Source organism: Crassostrea angulata, chromosome 4 (genome assembly GCF_025612915.1).
Source record: "Crassostrea angulata isolate pt1a10 chromosome 4, ASM2561291v2, whole genome shotgun sequence".
NCBI classification, from domain to species: Eukaryota; Metazoa; Mollusca; class Bivalvia; order Ostreida; family Ostreidae; genus Magallana; species Magallana angulata.
The window spans coordinates 45,628,383-45,649,174 of NC_069114.1; the positions used below are offsets into that span (position 1 = coordinate 45,628,383).

The following is a 20,792-nucleotide window of genomic DNA, read 5'->3' on the forward strand; positions in this document are numbered from 1 at the left end:
AGTTGTAAATATCAAATCTTACGTAAAGTATCTTCTCCCAGGACAGATTAATGTCGTTCGTATCTTCTGATATCGTTACCTAGACCACTGTTCATAAGCACACGATTTCTCCTTGAAAAATGTAAATCTTTTTCACAATATCACATGCATTTATTGCATCATAAGATTATTCACAATCATCCAAATCTACCAAGAGATTGGGAAAAATCTAACTTTGTTCACTTTGCGTCGAACAATAATTAAAGTTTAATGGTTGAATAAGACTGAAATCGAACGTCAAATTTGGTTTAGCTAATTGGGTTTTTTTTTGCCGGACAGAACGTAATTTTGCTTCAATCAGAGCCTCTAAATAGCATTTCCTATAGAAAATCAAAATAGTTTATGACAATGAAGAAGTTACTTACAACTTTGATGTAAGATTCGACACGAGCATTGTAGCTTTTGCTACATGTACATGTTCAAGTTTTTCTTAGTTATATATTGATTCCATCTCAGGTAAACATTTGACTACCTGTTGTTGATGCAACATGTTGACAGTTGAAAATGGTTCAAGCTGACGCCTATTGTAGGTTTCTGGTGCTTTAACAATAACTAGGGTAAAATATTTTGAACCAATAAGGCGTTGGATGTTTTAAGGATTTTAAGATGTGTAGTCATAAAATGCATGTATATGTTTGAACATTTTGCTATTAGTACTTAGTTTATTACCAGCAATAGTCAATCCCTACAACCATTATTGCCGGAAATCCGAGTTCAAGACCGTTTGTAAGTTCAAAACAAAGAACATTAAGAGTTCTATAAAGGTTTATATATTTTACATAAAGATGTACTTAATATACAGACATGACACTCAATGGACAAGTGAGCTAATTTTTTTAAATATATATAATAATTAGGCGTCAATGTTCCTTGATACCAAAACTTTTGTCAATATAACAAATCCAAGATGAAAAGGAATAAATTAAACAGAATTAATTATTTTATTTAACGAAACAAATTTGCCTGTTAGCGTTTACCATGATCAGTTGGCTATTCACACATTTGAAGGTGGAATAATATACCGCCAAAAGTGCTTCATAGGAACCGCACCATAATATTAATAATATGATATAATAAATGCACTCACGTTAGTTTTACATAGATATTTCTAAGACAGCATCCCGTTAAATGATATGCATATCATGTGCATTTGACGTCATATATTTTTTGGGGGGATAGCCAAACGAAGTTCATGTATACTTTAATATGCACGTGAAATTAATGCACGTTACGACTAAATTCAAAGACCACAGACTGTTTTTGATCACGAAACAGGGTAACGTACACATCTGATATATTCCTGAAAAAGCCACATCATTGAAGACTTACCTTTCGTCACAGTGAACAAGGTGGGTCAGAAGATCATCGCTGAATCAAAGAGTTGGAAGTGAGAACTGACATGCACCCTGTCAAAACACACATAGAAGCCTCAGGTGCCCTGCTTTCTGCATTCGTGGAGTTTAAATATCTTTTTCTAAAACAAAAACAAAATCTGAGGTAAAAATTGTTCTTTAAATATTTTCTTATTGTTTTTCAAAGCTTAAGGCAAGCACACAATACTGAATACTGTCTGGTTGTTCTAAGCTGTATGATATGTGTTTTTAAGAGTTGTATTATACAGCAATGCTGTACAATAAAGATAGGTCCACAAGTTTTTAATTAATAAAATTTGGTCCTCTGAAGATCTCTTCCTAAAGATAATGTATATGTCTGAGGGTTGTTTTTTTTACACTGAAATAGTCATTATAAGTATTACAATAAAAATTTGTCATGAGTATTATAGCTCATATTACAAACAGATTATTTATATTACAGTATAATGATCATTAGATTTCTGCTCTTAATGAAACATAGATTTACATTTCATGCTGTAGGTTTTCAGTTCATGCTAAAGGTTTACATTTTATGCTGTAGGTTTACATTTCTTGCTGTAGATTTACATTTTGTCAAGCTGACGCATATTGGAGACTACATCTATTTTCATATTTTTTATTTTTGAGCATTCACTAAAATATCCTAAAAAAGAAAAAGCAATCGATTAAATTGTTCATGCTTTTTCACACAGTTAATTGGATAGGATATATCTCTTTCGTCAATATCTAGTTTTCATTTTATGCAACGAAGCTTGTTATAAATTATATCAGTGATCGAGCATTGCGCATTGGAGATATACAAGCTGTTTGCTTTTTTGACATGCCAAATATAAATTCAGGCATGCTGTATATTTAGGTCCTCTTTCAATTAAATTTGACACAAGTTCCTTACCGGAAGAAAAATTTAGTTGATAGTATATCAAATTTAGCCTTTTATCATTGATTTTCTGACACATTCAATAGTGTTATTGGTGTGTGTTATCATTACGCCTTACTTTGCTTTTTCTGGCTCTGGTGAGCCTGGTGTTATTTTGTTATATACAAAGTATTATGCATCAAGTAACCCTAGGACAATGTTCCACTTAGTGTACATAGTTTTCTGCTCGAGTGATATTCACATATGTGTATATAACAATATCTTATAATTGTAAAATGTAACAAGAACCAGCTGTACTATATAATCACTAGAGAACATTACAGATAACCATATCTCTCTGAGTAGAAAACATACACGTTTCAATTTCAATATTTTTTTTAAAATAAAACAATCTATCAAAACTTAATATTACGAAAAAGTATACAACCTACAGCTCTTTTAATATCTAAATCTTAATCTAAAACATTTATACACTATGATGTGCCAAATGAACATTTATTGTACACATTTACACATTCATCAATTATCTTTTTCTGTAGAACAGTTAAGGGAAAATAGAAATATTAAATAAAGTAAAACGATGTCGCATACAGATAGATTAATTTCAGTAATTTTCACTCATATCAAACCAAAGTAATCAATTTACTCTTGAGTTAACAATTATCACAATTAAAGTATGATTCTTAGAGATGAATAGACAATTAAAATTGACATATAAAGTATACAGATTATTGTTATCTGAATATCAAGCAATTTAATTTTTTATGATAAATTAAAAAATTAATCCGACCTTTATTATGCTGAAATATCCAGTATTCATGCGCGGTTCTAAACGGCGTAGGGAAACCCACTCAAAGAATAGCAAAAATTAATATAGTTCGTTAACTTGACAAATTTATTGAGCAAATTTTTTTAAACAAACGTTATATAACCGGTCTGAATAAATTCGAACAATTATCGACAGAAAAATTGTCACTTCTCTCTTTACCTGAATCCCTTTTTCGTTTAAAGAATAAGCAATATATACTAACAACAATACTTACCACTTGATCAGACTTCTGTCACAATTTTATACTCTTCACATGTACATGTAGTCTAACATATATAAGAGATTAAAGGTAAGTAGATAATCTCTTATTTTTATATCTTGTCCTTGTAGTTGTTCTGTATTCTACCTCAGTAGTACACCCTCCCTCAAGGTTATAGAATTGTAACTGATCTTCATCATAATAAAAAAAGCGATAGGGCTATCGTAAATGTAACAGAAGGAAAAAAAATAGGCAAGCTGTGTAGAACACTACTGCCGAAATCTTGTTTTAAATCTACTTGTAATAAGTTCAGGTAGAAGCCTGTGGGCATGTTCACGAAGCTATCTTAAGACTAAGATATGTCTCAGACATCACTTAGGACACGTCTTAGTCCTAATTCAATTTCTTGAAGCAGTCCTATTTTAGGACATGTCTTAAAACATATCTTAACTTTAAGACATCCTAGCAGGTGTCTTAACTAGTAAAAATGGCAAATTGCCTCCCATACACGCTTTTTTGTGTTGTTTGTCGTTACCCTCGAAAGTTTCGAAAACAAGACTCATTTCCATTTCTCCACTTCTTTGAGAATGATTTGAATTTCAGCCTCAGAAAAGTTAGGATTTCTTTTTCTTGATGACATGGCTATGGTTCACTCGCTTAACATGTATAATGTAATGAATAGGCACTGGACAGAACTGGACGCACGTATAATTTAAGACTGGCGCGAATTAAAACCAATTACCAATATCATTGGCTGATCATATAAAATCATGAACAAGATACACGTGCTTTTACAAGTGTATGTTGACTGCTGTGTGAACCATTCATTTACATACATTAGCTTTTCCTAAAAGTACTTATTTACATGTTAAAATTCCATACTATTGAAGACAATCACTTACATTTATTGGATTAAAGGCAGATAAAAAATCCAAAAGAACAACAATGTAGTGAATGTTTCACAAGAAATCTCTCTCTCTCTCTCTCTCTCTCTCTCTCTCTCTCTCACAAGATCGAGTGGGAAAGGGATGGGGAAGAATATGAAGTTCGGGAGTTTTCGTAAAGTTGAAATAGACACACAGGAATCATATATATATATATATATATATATATATATATATATATATATATATATATATATATATATATATATATATATATATATATATATATAAATCAATAACGACCAAATGCTCAACACACTGCACAGTTTATATAATACTTATGTGATAAAATAAAAACTTCATTTACTCTATTTATGATATATGTACCCAAATTATGTTTTCTGATTGAAAAAATACATTCCAAAGAATAGAACAGTATTTTGTATCATCGTTTTTAACTGTTTTTCTTGTAAGGATACATACAAACTGAAATTAAGATGTCTTAGATTAGGACACATCTGTGATAGCTTCGAGAAACATCCTAAGATATGTCTCAGATTGGTCATAAGATTCGTCTTAAGATATGTCTCAGAACATGTCTTAAGACGAATCTTAAGATACTTTCGTGAACATGCCCACTGGAGGCTCCATTTACCTGTCGTTGACTCTTGGCTAGTCTGTATACAGAGGAAACTATGTAAGAGCATAAGAAAAAAATGAATATCGCTCTAATCATGTTCATTATATATACGAATACAGAATAAATTTTGATACAAATATGGAAAAGACTGGTAATGTAAACAAAATGATTTTCTCTCATGCCATGCGCAAAAGAAGAAATAAAGTAATTAAGTAAGATATTTTAATAGCCAATTAAGAGTTTTTCTCACGGGAGAAACCAGACTTTGATATACTGTATTAATTGAGCATGGTCACTATTTTGGTAATTATTCATTTTTCTGTTTTTAATGTTTACAATGCTTAAGTGAGGCATTTCTAATATTCAGCCAAGATTTAAGTGACAGTCATATATATATATATATATATATATATATATATATATATATATATAAGCGAGACACAGAGCTTACAATTCATTGTTAGCTCAGGTCATGATTTTGTTTTCAGTTTGAATGTTGAAAGGGAAATTCCAGGTTTAGACCTAAAATGAATGTGACAAAAGCTGAAAACAGTTTATTTATGTTCATAACGAATTAGCAGAGAGAAATATCAGCTTGAAAAGAGCTTATATTACTATAATGAACATAACAAAAAAATAATACGAGCCTTGTTAATATAACCAAAAATTGTGAGCGCTGTATCTTGCTTATAACGTAATAAATTGCTCATTATAATAAATCCTTATTATAATTTTGATAGATCGGTAAAAAATAATAAATTGCTTGTATGTTACATACAGTTGTACTGATTAGTTTGTATGTTACATACAGTTGTACTGATTAGTTTGTTTTGCATTACACTTTATCTTTCTTTATCTCAACAATGTAAACTCCCCTTCACCAAAATAGACATTTTAAAATAGAATATAGAAACGGTCGGACAGACAGGCAAACTTGATTAAGGTTTACTTGAACCTTCTGTTCTAATGAACTAAAACAACGACATGCAATTTGTTGATAATTTTTGTCAATAGTCCTCGATGAACAAGTCAGTGATCCAGTGCTTTGGAACACGTCACCGGGAATTCCAATCTTACACTGGATTATATTTCTTTTTTAACATCAACTTGAATGCTTTTTTAAATCTTAATTTATTCTTTTATGTACAAGATGGCTTAATACCATATGAAGGTAGTTAGCCTCGATGCCAATTTTAAATCCCTGCACATTGATGATTATTTAGAAGTCAGCATAAAGCGGGGATTCCTCTTACAGAATAAAAATGTCAAAGGACTTTGCATTAAGATCAATTTATGGGAAATAAATTTTAAATCATCAGCTCGAGACAGTGAAAATCCGCTATCTGATAACATTACAGAAATAGGAACATTTACGAAGCCAAAAGACGATAATTGTGTTGAGAAAACGTCTATGCATGTCTCTGAAATTGCACACTAAGGCATGCAACCACAATATTGTAAGACAAGCCTCTGAGTCTAGTTTGGACCTGAGTTAATAGCTTCTTACAACCTTTGGATTGGTGGGAAGGGATTTAATTTTATTAAAGTTGTGCAACAAATGAAGTTAAAAAAATATGTCTAAAAAACTTTGCCTATGTTGTTGTAAAAAAAATATTGTGTCGGATACTACCACTATTTCGTAAATTCTTCAGGGAAAACCAATAAAGGGGTTTTTGTGTTTGTCTTTTTTTTTTTATACAAAAAGCCTGGTATTTCTACCATTTAAAAATAGCTGGTTCGAGTTTATCAGTGGACAGGGGTGTTCTGCCACAATTCTTAAAATCCATCATTTAAACAAAGCATACAATATCAATCCTGGCATATTAGTCCGAATCTGTTCCTTTGGAAAAGTGCTGGTTTGGAACATAAAGCCATTATACTTCACTGATGCCTTAGCTGAGGGCAACATAAGATGGGACCCTATGTCTAGTACTAGTGTCATTTCTCTTTACATGTATTTCTTCTTTTTTTATTATTTCGGAGGACATTTTCCCTGTTTCTTTTACCTTTCCTTTCTTCCTCTTCATTATTAATCTTCATTTCCACGCTGCCCAGAACAACTTCCTTGGAGTCTGAGGCTTTTAGAAGACTTGGTTTATTTACCTACATTGCCTTTACTTGGTCCCTATGGAGATTGACTGTGTGGATGATATCTTATAGCATTCTTTCACCAGGCTGAAGCTAGCAGCCACTAACAGCAGCCATAAGCCCGTAGATGCTATCAGCCAATAATGAAATTCATCAAAGTACAGAGAGTACTAGAACAGAAAATCATATTTTAGTTAATTATCAACATATTTTAATTAATATCAAAATGAATAATAGTCAATAGTTTGTACCAGCATTGACGACTTCCGAAGCAGTAAAGCTCCCCTGGATAAGAGTTATAAATTCGTCTTTGTTGAACAGAAATGAAATACGTCTATATTGGTCATAAGTTATGAAAATAATGTTATCCTAAGTGTAGTCTTATTGATACATATAGAAAAAACTATATGCACCGAATAAAGTGATATGCAAACGTTATATGTTATATAAGACATGATAAATTAAAGTAAATTAAACGGCATACAACGATATTCGCTGAATATTCTAACCAAGACACATATAAACGTTGTCAATTGAAAGCGAACGTTTGGAAAAAAACTGTTGATGTAACAAACAATACTCACTCTACATTTAATTAGCCCCCACCCCCATAAAGCCCAAACAAACAAACCATATAACAAACACAATACACAAACAATAAAAACCCTAAACCAAATCAGTGTGGTAAGATTATTTGTTTAAACCGAAATTTATCCTCGGGCCTTTTCACTCCCCCGGAAACAACATCAGTCGACAAATCAAAAATGCACCGTATTATTACGAATATGAGACAATAAAACACCTAGCATTGTAATTTTACTCTCATAAAATTGTAATGTTTTGACGTGAACCTTCGACAAATAACAGCCTACTCAATATTCAGGGTCATGAACCCTGGGGAGCATTCATGATTGTCCCCAAGAGAGACAACTCTTGAAAACGTGCATTGACTATAGTCCGTTTCTTAATCTTATTAAAATAAATAAATTGAGAAAAGTTTTCAAAGTATTTTAATAATAAATAATACATATAACAATGAGTAAAAGGCATAAAAAATGCATGAAAGAAGTACATTTATTTATCAAATATAGTACCAGGCTGGTACATGTACCTGGTTAATATTAAATGCATATTGCTTGTAGGTACATGTATAAATCTACACAACTGCATTCAATTAATACACTGTATTATGTAAATTGAAAAAAAAAACCACACAGGTTGTAAGAGATCTTTTTTTAAATGAATTTTCTTAAAATGAAAAATAGATTAATAAAATTGCATATATCATTGTAAAAAAAAAATCATAATACCAATAGACACGAAGTTCAACATAAATAAAGTGATACATTACATGGATAGAATAAAATGTACAGCATTTTAAGATTTAGATGTCATTTTTCATATGAAAGGTAATTAAAACTCCATACCATTTAAACAATGAAAAGGTGGCAGAAGGCCTTTTTGTATCTACTTGAATATAATGAAAATAAATTAATGACACTGTATACACCATTTTAAGAAGAAAAAAAAGGAATAAACATGCTGTTCAAGAAACTTAAGTGATATATTACAGGAATCAATAGGATAAACTGTACAGCAATTTTAATCAAATATTGGATTTGTTTCCAAACATTGGAATAAAGGGGAACAACTTTTATATCATATTTAGATTAAATAATATTCTAAAAAAATATTAATATTTGTATTTGATGGCTAAAACTGAATATTTTTCTGTCAATTTCTTCTGTTCATGAACAAGACCTATACAATTATCAAACACTTTTATATATACACATGTATTATGTCCATTTCCCATTGTAACTAAGTATTTTTGTTCTGTTTATATACAAGAGAGTATATTAAAAAAAACTTGTATAAAATAGTAAGGCTTTCAGTCAGCTTAAACCAAATATGTATAAATAGGGAGGACAAGTTGTAAGTTTATTACATGACAAAGAAGTACCTTCTGGGCTTCAGCAGACTTGACTGAGTCATTAGCAATATCAAATTGACAATATTTTCTATATTCCTGATCTTCAGATTATCTGGAGGCCACAGGTAAACCTGTAGATTAGAAGAAAAGAGATACACTAGCTATCATTACAAATCTAAATGCTGTCATTATCAAAAGGAAAGGGTGTATCCTAGATTACACTTTTTATGGGCACATGCAGTATCTGAGACATGGTCAAAACATTACCATGATAACAACTATAACAACTCATTAAGTGGGAAATGACATATAACTATAAAATTTGTTATGGCTTTTCATACTCTCTCTCTCTCTCTCTCTCTCTCTCTCTCTCTCTCTCTCTCTCTCTCTCTCTCTCTCTCTCTGATCTCTCTCAACATCTTTGTCAGCAATATTTCTAGTGCAATGTGGCATTATTGAAATATATATATATGGTTCATGGAAGCAAGGCAATCAATAACAATTACATGTACACTGTAATTACACACACTCTCTCTCTCTCTCTCTCTCTCTCTCTCTCTCTCTCTCTCTCTCTCTCTCTCTCTCTCTCTCTCTCTCTCTCTCTCTCATACTTTCAATCGTATAATGTTATATTTACATAACAAATGCAGACCCTTGATTCATAAACACTCTCATCGTTAATAGATAAATAAGAACTAAAGTTAACAGTCTGAATGAGATACAGGTATCAAAACCACATGTACAGTGTACATTGTACGTGTCAAGGAAATTCTGTATGGAAATAGCTGAAAGCATGATTGACACAAACTCAATATTCTAGGAAAAACATACAATATTTTTTATCGTATGCTAGGTAACAATATGTGTAAAAACTTACTATAATACACCTGCATACACATTTCATACTAAAACATGTCTTTCTAGTCACATTTCACAACGACCATTATTTATTAACATTTTGGTAACACATGCAGTGGAATTATTGCATTGCAGGTTTTTAAAAAGGTATTTATCTAGTTTAACATTGTAAGTGAGTATGTTCTTACCGATACATGGCTGCCCCCTAGCACGTTGCATTAGCGCAACAGTTCGAAATTACACCAGATGGTGGTCTGAACTATACGGGAAGAAGAAGAAGAAGAGATTGTTGACAAAATCGAAAACTCCTGTTCAGACGGTTTCATACTGAAAAATATTTAACGAGATAAGGCCAATAACTCCAAACTTCGAATTCACATTAATAAACAATTGTTCTGCAACTTTAAATAATTTAAAAAGCTTGCTGATAGAATAAACATAAACTTTTACTTACTTTTTCGATCTAAACTCCTCTCTCGATTTGCAAGAGTCTCAAACTGGTCTCGTTAAAATCCCGTGAAAGACGTATTTTGGCGTTCTTGGTTTTTTATAGCTTTTTGTTGATATAAAAATCAGAAAGACTCCGATTATGCTAATAAGGGTGTGAGGTGTGAACAAGGACAATGAAAAGCTCACCCGAACTTTGTCATATTTTAGCATTTCACAATGACATAGGGACGAAAGGCAGGCCATTATCTCTTTTATCTTTGAAGTGTGCATTAAATATAACAAAGTTCGGATGAGTTTACTGGACCCTAGTAGGGGTCATAGGTACCCTTTAACGCTTATTATGAATACCTCTTGAGGTCTTCTACCTAATCCTAGTGTTTTCAAGTTCTTGTGATCAAACTAAAGTGAAATATAAAACCCCTAAAATGAGCCCAAACCCCTGGGAGCCACTTGGTGGTACCCCTACAGCCCAAATTTGAGACCGGGAAATATTAGCCCCATATGCCCCCTACACTGCCCTGTTATTCGTTCAATGCACATTTCAAAGATAAGGAACTTAATGGACCACCTTTAACCCCTGTATCATTGTGAAATGCTAAAATATAACAAAGTTCGGGTGAGCTAAATAGTCTCTTGTATATATTTCAAAGGTTCACGTCAAAACATGGCTGACACAAAATAATCCCAAATTCATGTGCAAAACATGGCTGACACAAAATAATCCCAAATTCATGTGTAAATTCTTTCGTTTTGGTTTTCGATTGAGGCTAGTTTTTTTAATGAGAATAAAATCACAATGTAAATTGTCTGATCGTCCCACTTTAGTATTAATAGGACGATTTTTATGATTTATGATGCATGTTATTTTCGGAGAAGAGTAAACTGTCTCGGAGATCAATTTTTAAGCATATGTTTATACAAATACCGATATTCAATTGAATTCAGTGGACACAAACACATTTATAATTTTATCCAGGCGAGCTTTACTGCCTCCGAAGTTGTCAATGCTCAGATATATTATTCTGGCATAAATGCTATTGATAATTATTAAAATATGCCGATAATAAAGTAATGTATAATTTCCTGTTCGAGTACTCTCAGTACTTTGGTGAATTTCCTCATTGGCTGCTAGCTTCTACGGGTTTAGTTACTGTTGTTAGTGGCTGCTAGCTTCAGCCTGGCCATTCTTTCTTGCTGTTATATTTTCTAGAGACATTTGGTCTTGAGGACATCTTTGTTGGTGATAGGTATCTGTCAATTTTCATGATTCTGCGACAAACGGACAGACTTCTAAAACTACATGAATGGAATGCACTGCTGATGAAGATACGCTTCACTGAGCAATTTTATACTTGGCATTGTCTCGTTCAAACGTCATAATCTGCTTTGTAAGACTTTAGAGTCAAAGCGTGCGATCGGTTTCGACGTGACGTCCAGCGTCGGGTTACCACCCATTAATTGTGTATAAACCTCTTTAGGATCTCCGAAGTCTTATAAGGTAATCCATTATTCTTCTGTGACGAGTAAACGTCACCACCAAGGCATCAAGAACAAATTATGGGGGTGGCATGGTATTCTAACGTCACGTTGACGCTGGTCTACAGATGTCTAAGTGTTTCTACAGTTCATTGCATATCTTTATAGTAAAGCGACAAAACCTGTTACAGCCGGAGCACCATATTCGACTAATCCGTTAATTTCTATGAATAGTTTTTCATCTTTTGTTCAGAAGCTGTCGTCGAATTGCTTGATCCTAACGAGATGTATTTACCTTACTCATAGTCATTTATAAGAATCCTCTGCCAATAATTTGAAAATAAGTCAGTTATTTTGTTTGTTTAAAGGGGCATGGTCACGATTTTGGTCAAATTCAATTTTACTGTTCTTATTATTTACAATGCTTTAGGAATGCATTTCCAACGATCAAGTGAAATTTGAGAGTCAGTCGTAGAGTTATAAGTAAGATACAAGGCTCACAATTCTACGTCATGTAAACAAGGCTCGTGCCCCGTTTTTGTTTATGTAGGTTCAATATACCAGTAAAAAATCTTTTCCAAGCTGATTTGTCTATCGTCTTATTCATTTTAAGCATAAATAAAGAGTTCCTAACGTTTAACACATTCATTTTAGGTTTAGAACTAGAATTTTCACTTCAACATTCAAAATGTTAACAAAGCTTTGTTTACATAGCAAAGAATTGTAAGCTCTGTAACTCGCTTATAACTCGACGGATGATACTCAGATTTTAATTGCCAATTAAAAATGCATTATTAAAGCATTGTAAACATTAAAATTGGACAACAAGATTGTTACCAAAATCGTGACCATGCCCCTTTAAGCTTTGAATGCTTATTTTTGGATGTCGTCGGTTCTGTAACACACTAAGCGGTGCAGACAAATTAATATACCGCCCGTTAGTGCGGTATTCAATTTATCTGCACCTCTTGGTGTGTAACAGGACCGACGATATCCAAAAAACCCATTAAATGCTTATAGTTATAATATCCTGATGTCTATTTGGACGAAATATAATAATATTAATGCTGAATATGGTGAATAGCATGGACGAATACACCCACGGCTGTAGTAAAAGTACGTGCAATTTAAGTTCCTTTTTCATTAAAGATCAAACAAACCTATTAACCATCGATTAAGCGATGTACAAACTATTCACATTTTTTTATTATAAGTATATGTAATATAAATTGTATTTTTTGCTTAAAACTTTTTAATGGATTGGTCTTTGACTTTCGCCTTATCAAGGCTGGCGGGCTGGGGTCACGGAAAGACTACAACAAACTGTTTAATGTATAATTTAAAAACATTTTGGTATTAATACATTTGATCCTTTTTTTAATCCAATGACTAAAAAAATAAACTTTTATAGAAAAATTGACCTGTTCTAATGTTCCTGCAACCGTGCTTAAAAGTGTCTAACATCGTATGACTTGTGCATGGCTTCCATTTGTAACATTCGAGCATTTGACATCAAAATATACATATATTGGTGTCACTAGATGCAATTAGATTCAAAAGAAATCGAGAAGATGTAAATTTTGGTGCAAAACAACAATAGTAATACAAATGCCATCGTTAAAAATGAATGCAGGTTTACAGGGGCAAATGGGGACAAAGAGATTATTACATATATGGCAAACAGGCAAATGTATGACAAATATGTTATCATGTGATAATCAGAAGCAAATGTATTATAGTCATTTAACATGCAATCATTAAACAGATAAATGTATGACAAACATGCAATCATGTGATAATCAGAAGCAAATGTATTACAAACATTAAACATGCAATCATTAATCAGATAAATGTAGGACAAACATGCAATCATGTGATAATCAGAAGCAAATGTATTACAAACATTAAACAGGCAATAATATGACAAACAGGCAATCATTCTATAATATTTACATCTACCAAGTATTATTCCCTCTATTTCTTACGGAAACTTATAGTTAATTCATAGCTATATAGAAACAGACAGATTGAAATCTACACGCCCCGTCTATTGATTGGTCGAAATCTACAGCGGCTGAAACTGGCAAGAAAGTGACAGGACCAAACTTGACACGCCCAGTTTATCGATTGGTCGAGACCTGCAACTACCTAGGAAAAATCACGGACTGCACAAAATAATCATGACAAGGTCAGACTCAAAGTCTCACAGGAGACGATTTGGCTGTTTCTTTTAGTTAACGTACTTACGTACAGTAACAGTAATTTAGTGAATTTTACTAACTTTTCATAATCAATTTATCAATTGGTTAAAAGAAAGATGTTAATATAAACAATAAAATGCTTTCTTTGATGATTCATTCAGGTTATGAAGGTAGCGATCATTGCAGAAAAAAATTAATTAACCCGCTAACGCAGGTTATGGTTTTTTCTGCAATGTCGCTAACTTCATATCCCGAATGAATCATCAAAGAAAGCATTTTATTGTTTAACACAATCACATGGCAAACCGGTAATTATCAAACAAGCAATCACATGGCAAATAGGCAATTGTAAAGACCCTTAAACGTACTACTTCACCCCTAAAACAAACCGTATCATTCCGTGCAAGAAACAAACCGTACCGTTCACAAAACGAACCGTACCGTTCACAAAGCGAACCGTACCGTTCACAAAGCGAAGCGTACTGTTCACAAAACAAACCGTACCGTTCACAAAACGAACCGTACCGTTCACAAAACAAACCGTACCGTTCACAAAACAAACCGTACCGTTCACAAAGCGAACCGTACCGTTCACAAAGCGAACCGTGCCGTTCACAAAGCGAAGCGTACTGTTCACAAAGCGAACCGTACCGTTCACAACGTGAACCGTACCGTTCACTAAACAAACCGTACCGTTCACAAAACGAACCGTACCGTTCACAAAACGAACCGTATCGTCCACAAAACGAACCATACCGTTCACAAAAGCGGACCGAACCAAACAGTGCAACTGTTGTAGTAGCACGTTTTAGGTCTGTATGACAAACAGACAATGATTTCATACTGTAAAGTGGATTGATTTGTAATAATGTGATTATCATACAAAGACAAATGCTTTAACTTTTATTATAATTATACTTTCATATTAAATACTTAAATCTGATTGGCTTAGACGCAGTTGATAATCCGTTTTATTACCTAATCAAAGGGATTTTGTTGTTTTATTACATATTAAATATCTGCGTCTATTTTGAACTGCCGGTCAATAGACTGCGATCTATTAGACCGCCGGTCAATAGTCTTCGATCTATTGGACCGACGGTCAATAGACTGCGATCTATTGACCGCCGGTCAATAGACTGCGATCTATTGGACCGGCAACGTATTTCAGAACGCTGGTATGTTAATGTTACATCCTTTCGATAGTTCTCATGGAATGTATATTCCTTTACATAGACGCTGTTTTAAGTACTTGGTGAAACCAAATTCAATGTTATCAAAATGGAGTATCAAATAATCTATAGTTTTAAAGCCTGATATAAGGTAAAAGACTACATGTATTTAAAATCTAATAGGTTGAAGATTCCCCCTTCTTTGTGTAAACTATTAAATTGAGATGTTGTAATGCATGCAACAGGTTTTGTGCATGTAAAAGATGAAAAAAAAAATCTTAGTATATTGCATAATGGCACGAAAATCATTGCAATATGCAAATTGTAAACCCCGAAAACTAAAAAAGGAATTAGGTAATAAAACAATTATTTAACGCTTGAACAGTCAATAGACCAGAATTTTTTCCCTTGGTGCAGGGAACAGCTCAGTATGATCTATTGCCCTCGGCCGTTGGCCTCGGGCAATAGATCATACTGAACTGTTCCCTGCACCTCGGGAAAAATATTCTGGTCTATTGACTGCTAAAGCATTAAATAATTGTATACTATTACCCTCAGCGTTAGCAAAACACTTAGCAACGGTTAAAACAACGAATTGTTACCTGCGCGTAAATTATGCGCGTACGGTTCGCCGTATAATTCACGTCATACCTATAAATTATAAAAGCGGTAAAACAATTCTCTAAAATTAAGACATTCAGTATAATAGAATTAATAGTGCCTGTTTCGGAGGGTAACACTGAATAAAACCAATATAAATATAAATATCGATTGACAATGGTTTCCTCGGGGTGTCAATTTCAACTGTTACCCTTTAAACAGGCACAATTTATATAATATTACATTGAGTATTATTAAAACAGATCAAGTGCAATGATTTGATTAACATCCAATAGAATATTTAACATGCATTGTTACAATACAGAGACGTGATGTAATCTCCACACAAGGATGGCATGAATATGAAAAACAAACATTTATATGATTAACTTGCTTTTATATGATTTAAAAACAATGATCATTTGGTACATGAACAGTAGAAAAATGTATTAATTTCAAATATGGTAAACAAAAAAAAAATCGAAGAGATTTTTTTTACTGCTAAAAAATTAATTTAAAAAATATATTTGTATGAAAAACTTGTACCATGCATGCAAAATTTTCTGAAAACGAGAGAACACACTTATATATTCAGCATCATCTTTTTTTTATTTCCTTGTAGCGTTTCACATCAGATAACATTGTACGTGTACAAAGTGAAGGGACGATAATCATTGTAGACTTGCATTTATATTTAGAGCGATATCATTTTCCATTTATATTGAACATATACATTAAATATGCATTTTATATATTAAAAAACAGTTCCAGGGACTATAATGTATTGTATAAAACTGTCTTGCATGCTGTACCCTTTATGTTACAATTTCCTTTTTGTCTGTCGTTTGATTTCATTTTGACTGTATGCCAACGTGGTGATGTCAATAAACCATTGAATTGAATTGAAATATCAACAATTCCTACCTCATTCATATCATATAACATTTTTTTTCAGATGCTTGTTCATTTCTACAATTTATGAACATAACTTTGTTGGTTTTATTCAGTGTTAAGTTTTTATAACCTTGATTTTATTAAAGTTAGTGTCTATCAAAATCAGCATTGTATCAGCAGATTCAGCCGTGGGTACCATGTCATAGGCATTCAGTTTTCAAATACAAGCTCTCTCTCTCTCTCTCTCTCTCTCTCTCTCTCTCTCTCTCTCTCTCACACACACACACACACACACACACACACACAGAAAGAATCATCAGGTTTGGGTATGTTTTGACGGCAATGATTAATCATATTTTTGTCCAAAATGTTACATTATATCATAATGAAACCTAGAAAATAATACAATAAGAAACTCTCTCTCTCTCTCTCTCTCTCTCTCTCTCTCTCTCTCTCTCTCTCTCTCTCTCTCTCTCTCTCTCTTTGAGATAAAACAGTTGTGCACAGTGTTACGTTTTATCGGTATGAAGCCTGTCAGTTACGGAGTGTTACGCAGCTACACATACATTTTGTTTTTCACAGTCACGGACGAACGTGCTCCATCGTGAAACCTTATCAAAGTTGAAACATGTGTTATCCATCATGCTGCCTTTTAAATTATCAAATTATGATGAAGTCTATTTTACTATGACAAGATATTTGGGATTCTTACAATACTGTTGAGTCGTACTAAAAAATTATTGATTGTCATGCAGGTTACATACACATCGCGACTATGTATGCACATAAATACATGCATATCTACTTACTTATGATCTTGTAGCACATTGACTCTATAGGACTGCAATAACACAGGCTCGGGGCTCCGTAAATTCTGACTTGAGGAGAAGTCTGCAAAATCGTTAAAAAGTCAAACACAGAATATTCCTCAACACGACTCGAATCTGTGGAACTCAGGAGAAGGCTGTGCTGGACTGTTTGTGTCTGTGAGCGAGATGAAGAGCGCGCGCCAAAAAAAATCTGCAACGGGAAATAGTTTCGCATACTTCAAAATCGGTGACAAAGTAAAACGATGTAGATTAATTAGATGCAACATACAAAGTTCAAGTGTTCCTCCGAGATCGCTCTCTCTCTCTCTCTCTCTCTCTCTCTCTCTCTCTCTCTCTCTCTCTCTCTGTGTAATCGGTATCCATACACTATTAGATATAAATAAGAGTAATATAAAGCCTGTTAAATGGATATTTATTGAAAATCTAAAGATTTCATAAAATCATCTGCTAGACCTATCACAAATCATTGCAGATAATGATTTGTTTGACATTTTGACATTTTGACATTGGTTTTTTTTCTATGATTTGATAGAATCAATAACTGATTAAAATTTGAATGCCTCTACACAATCAGAACACTGATTTTTTAGATCCAATACAGATCCAAAATATCGATTTTATAGTAAGATTGGGACCCTCCACCATTTTGGGTGGGGGTTGGTGGTGGGGTATCGAGAAATGCCAAGCCCCCTCCTCACATACATACACACACACAATGTCAAAAAAAATGGAGTGAAAGATACTGTTTGCTTAGTGGTTCACAAAAAGAGCTACATGTAGAAATGCACTTCCATTAAAAAATGCATGGATGTATAATTATACGGGTAATTGAACTTTTCTTCGATTTGTTTTGTACATTTTGCACGTATGATTTTTTTACAGCAATTCATGTCGTTCAAAAACAATATCAAACATTTGTTACTTTAAGATTTCCGTTTTTCCGATTGTTTTTACTAATATGTCGTAGATGGTCTTAAATAATAATTCATAGCTGTTAAAATGAGATTGGCCAAATAATAAATACCAAATGACGTACGCCGCAAACACCATTTCCTTCTGTCCAATAATCGGACAATCCTTCTAATCTTATTGTCTGCTGTGATTAAATCTATAGGTCTGATCAGACATTGTTGCAACAAATTATAAGTTGTGACTGTTGAAGACATTCGGAACACATCGGTCGATTTGTACATGTAGCTCGTTGGTGTGGGCGACGGAATTAAGGAAATGGGGTTTATACATGTACTCTAAGAGTCGTGTTCACGCGGGTTCGAATCTGCCTAGGCACACAGAGCGTTCTACATTGTCGAGGTAAACAAAGTCCTCAATCTCGATTGATGTCGGCACGATAAGGGTCCTTACTGTCAACCCTGTTTATACGTAAGCCTCGTTCATTTGAGGAGACTAGTACATGTACTTATAACAAACAAAAAGAAATGAACAGTTGTTGTCAAATACTAGTAAAAATCCATGGGTCACTCAGTATCCTTAAGCGAAACGATTGTAGAGAGAGGCTCAGAACGTTATGAAAAAAAAATCAATAAATTCGAAATTCTAGCAAATGCCTGAAATTTCTAATTATCGTCGACATCAATATGAGCCAATTATCCATTATACCAACAAAACTGATAATTCTTGTCTCGTGTCAATTTCATATGAAAAATTGAAATTATTGAATTATTCTGGTGACGTATTGAAACTCATCACTGCATTGCTTACACCCTGGATCATTTTTCCTCATTGGAACATAAGAGAAATGGAGTCCTAGTAATTTTAAAATAATATGCATGCACAACATCTATGCAAGTTTTACTCCAGAAGCTTATCAACCAAAAATGATCAGGTTCGAATTACTATTGCACACAGTTCAGGTTACCGTTGGTACCAGCATGTATAGTCAGTGTGATTAAAACATTCAGTAAATTTGAGATTCAGTATGTACAAACGGATTAATGTCCATAGGGAGAGTTTGTCAGCAGAAAAGGCCATCGGAAAATTCATCAAAGTACTGAAAGTACTCTCTCTAAATATTTCTAATACTTCATCACCAGCAACTTTTGAATAAATTAATGCATAATTCATGCATATTGACTTCCTCAGAGGCAGTGACATTTGCTTGGATAAAAAAGTATTTACATTCAATGAAAAATCAACTGAAAATTGATCTTTACCTTCTGAAAATAGATTATGAAATCAATTTTGTCATGGAACAAACATCAGTTATAGCTGAACAAATGTCATTTTTTAAAGACACAAAAGTTGAATCAAGAGAGGTGCATTTTTAAAGAATCTCTCGCTTGGAGGATTGAAAGCTTTGACAAAGTCACCTAGCTCATTTCAATTTCGTTTTAATTTTATATTGCACAGTGAAAAAGGTATTGATACATATTCGAATTTTAAAGTATGCATTAACTGATTAACGTGAGCATTATTCATAATATGAATTTATAAACAGGCCCAATGCAAAGGGCATCATGTCCCGCTCTGTGCTGTGGTGGTGCCACCAACTGATGGAAACATATTGAAACATTTTAGGTCTCCGAAAATTTGGACCATCGCAACAAAGACAAAGGTTAGAATCTCCAGGAGTATCAATTGTAAGCTTTGGTAGGAGTTTGTAAAACTGTAAGAAGCCCGTTAGCTCACCCGACCCCGATCCCCCAAGATTTAATAACCTATGGTCCGTATAGACGAAAAACACATCATGTCATGGTGAGTGACATCGCAATACTAGCATCTGTTTTTCAAGGTATTAATCACCCCCCTCCCCCCCCCCCCCCCCCCATTCGGACCACACCAGAACAAACGAAGATAATGGATTTCAGGAGTATTTATTGTCAGCCTATTTGTCTCAAAAAAGAGTCTGCCAGACGCATGGGACCGATAAGCTTACCCAAACTTTGTCATTTTACAAAGAGATAGGGTCAATGTTTAACAGATATATTGTGCTATCTTCCTTATCATCGAACTCTGTATGAAACGAATATCAATGCAGGGCAGGTGACCAATTTATTCATAATTTTCAGCCAACCAATTTGGACTGAAGTGGAACCACCAGGACAAATAGTGTGAACATGCTTACTTCTAGATTTGATATCTCCACAACGACCTCTAGAGCATATGGAAAGAGAACCTCTTCAGTACATCCTCAGCTTTTGGAGGGGTCTTTGGCTCTGTTAAAGGCCAGAGAGGTCATCTTAAGTTTATCAAATTTCCCCCTCATTCTGCCTAGAGATAGGCAGCTAAGGTCGGCTATCGGTCCCTTTATCATCGTATTATGCATCGAATAGTTACACAGTACACTCAGGTGATCAATGGGCAACCATTTCCCGCCATGCGATATGACACTTCGATGATAAGGGAGAAATGGCTAACCTTTAACCCGTATTTCTCTGTAGAATGTGAAAAATGAAAAATTTCAGACCAGCTGGCCTTCAATAGTGCCACAT

General features: G+C 33.6%; 1 protein-coding gene across 14 annotated transcripts in view; it reads right to left on the reverse strand.

Annotated features, from left to right (window-relative positions):
• Positions 1–20,509, reverse strand: part of LOC128180100 (uncharacterized) — a 59,674-nt gene extending 39,165 nt beyond the window's left edge. For 6 of the 14 annotated variants that reach the window (XR_008243181.1, XR_008243180.1, XR_008243182.1 and 3 more), the window contains exons 1-2: positions 17,323–17,614; positions 1,369–1,513 (exon numbers count right to left, since the gene is read on the reverse strand). The gene's annotated coding sequence lies outside the window, so the exon portion shown is untranslated. Of the gene's footprint in view, positions 1–22; positions 112–404; positions 537–1,368; positions 1,514–3,332; positions 4,280–5,796; positions 7,429–17,322; positions 17,615–20,425 lie in introns of those variants that run through there. The other 8 variants (XM_052847948.1, XM_052847950.1, XM_052847949.1 and 5 more) reach the window with 8 other exon arrangements.
• Positions 20,510–20,792: the final 283 nt, after the last annotated feature.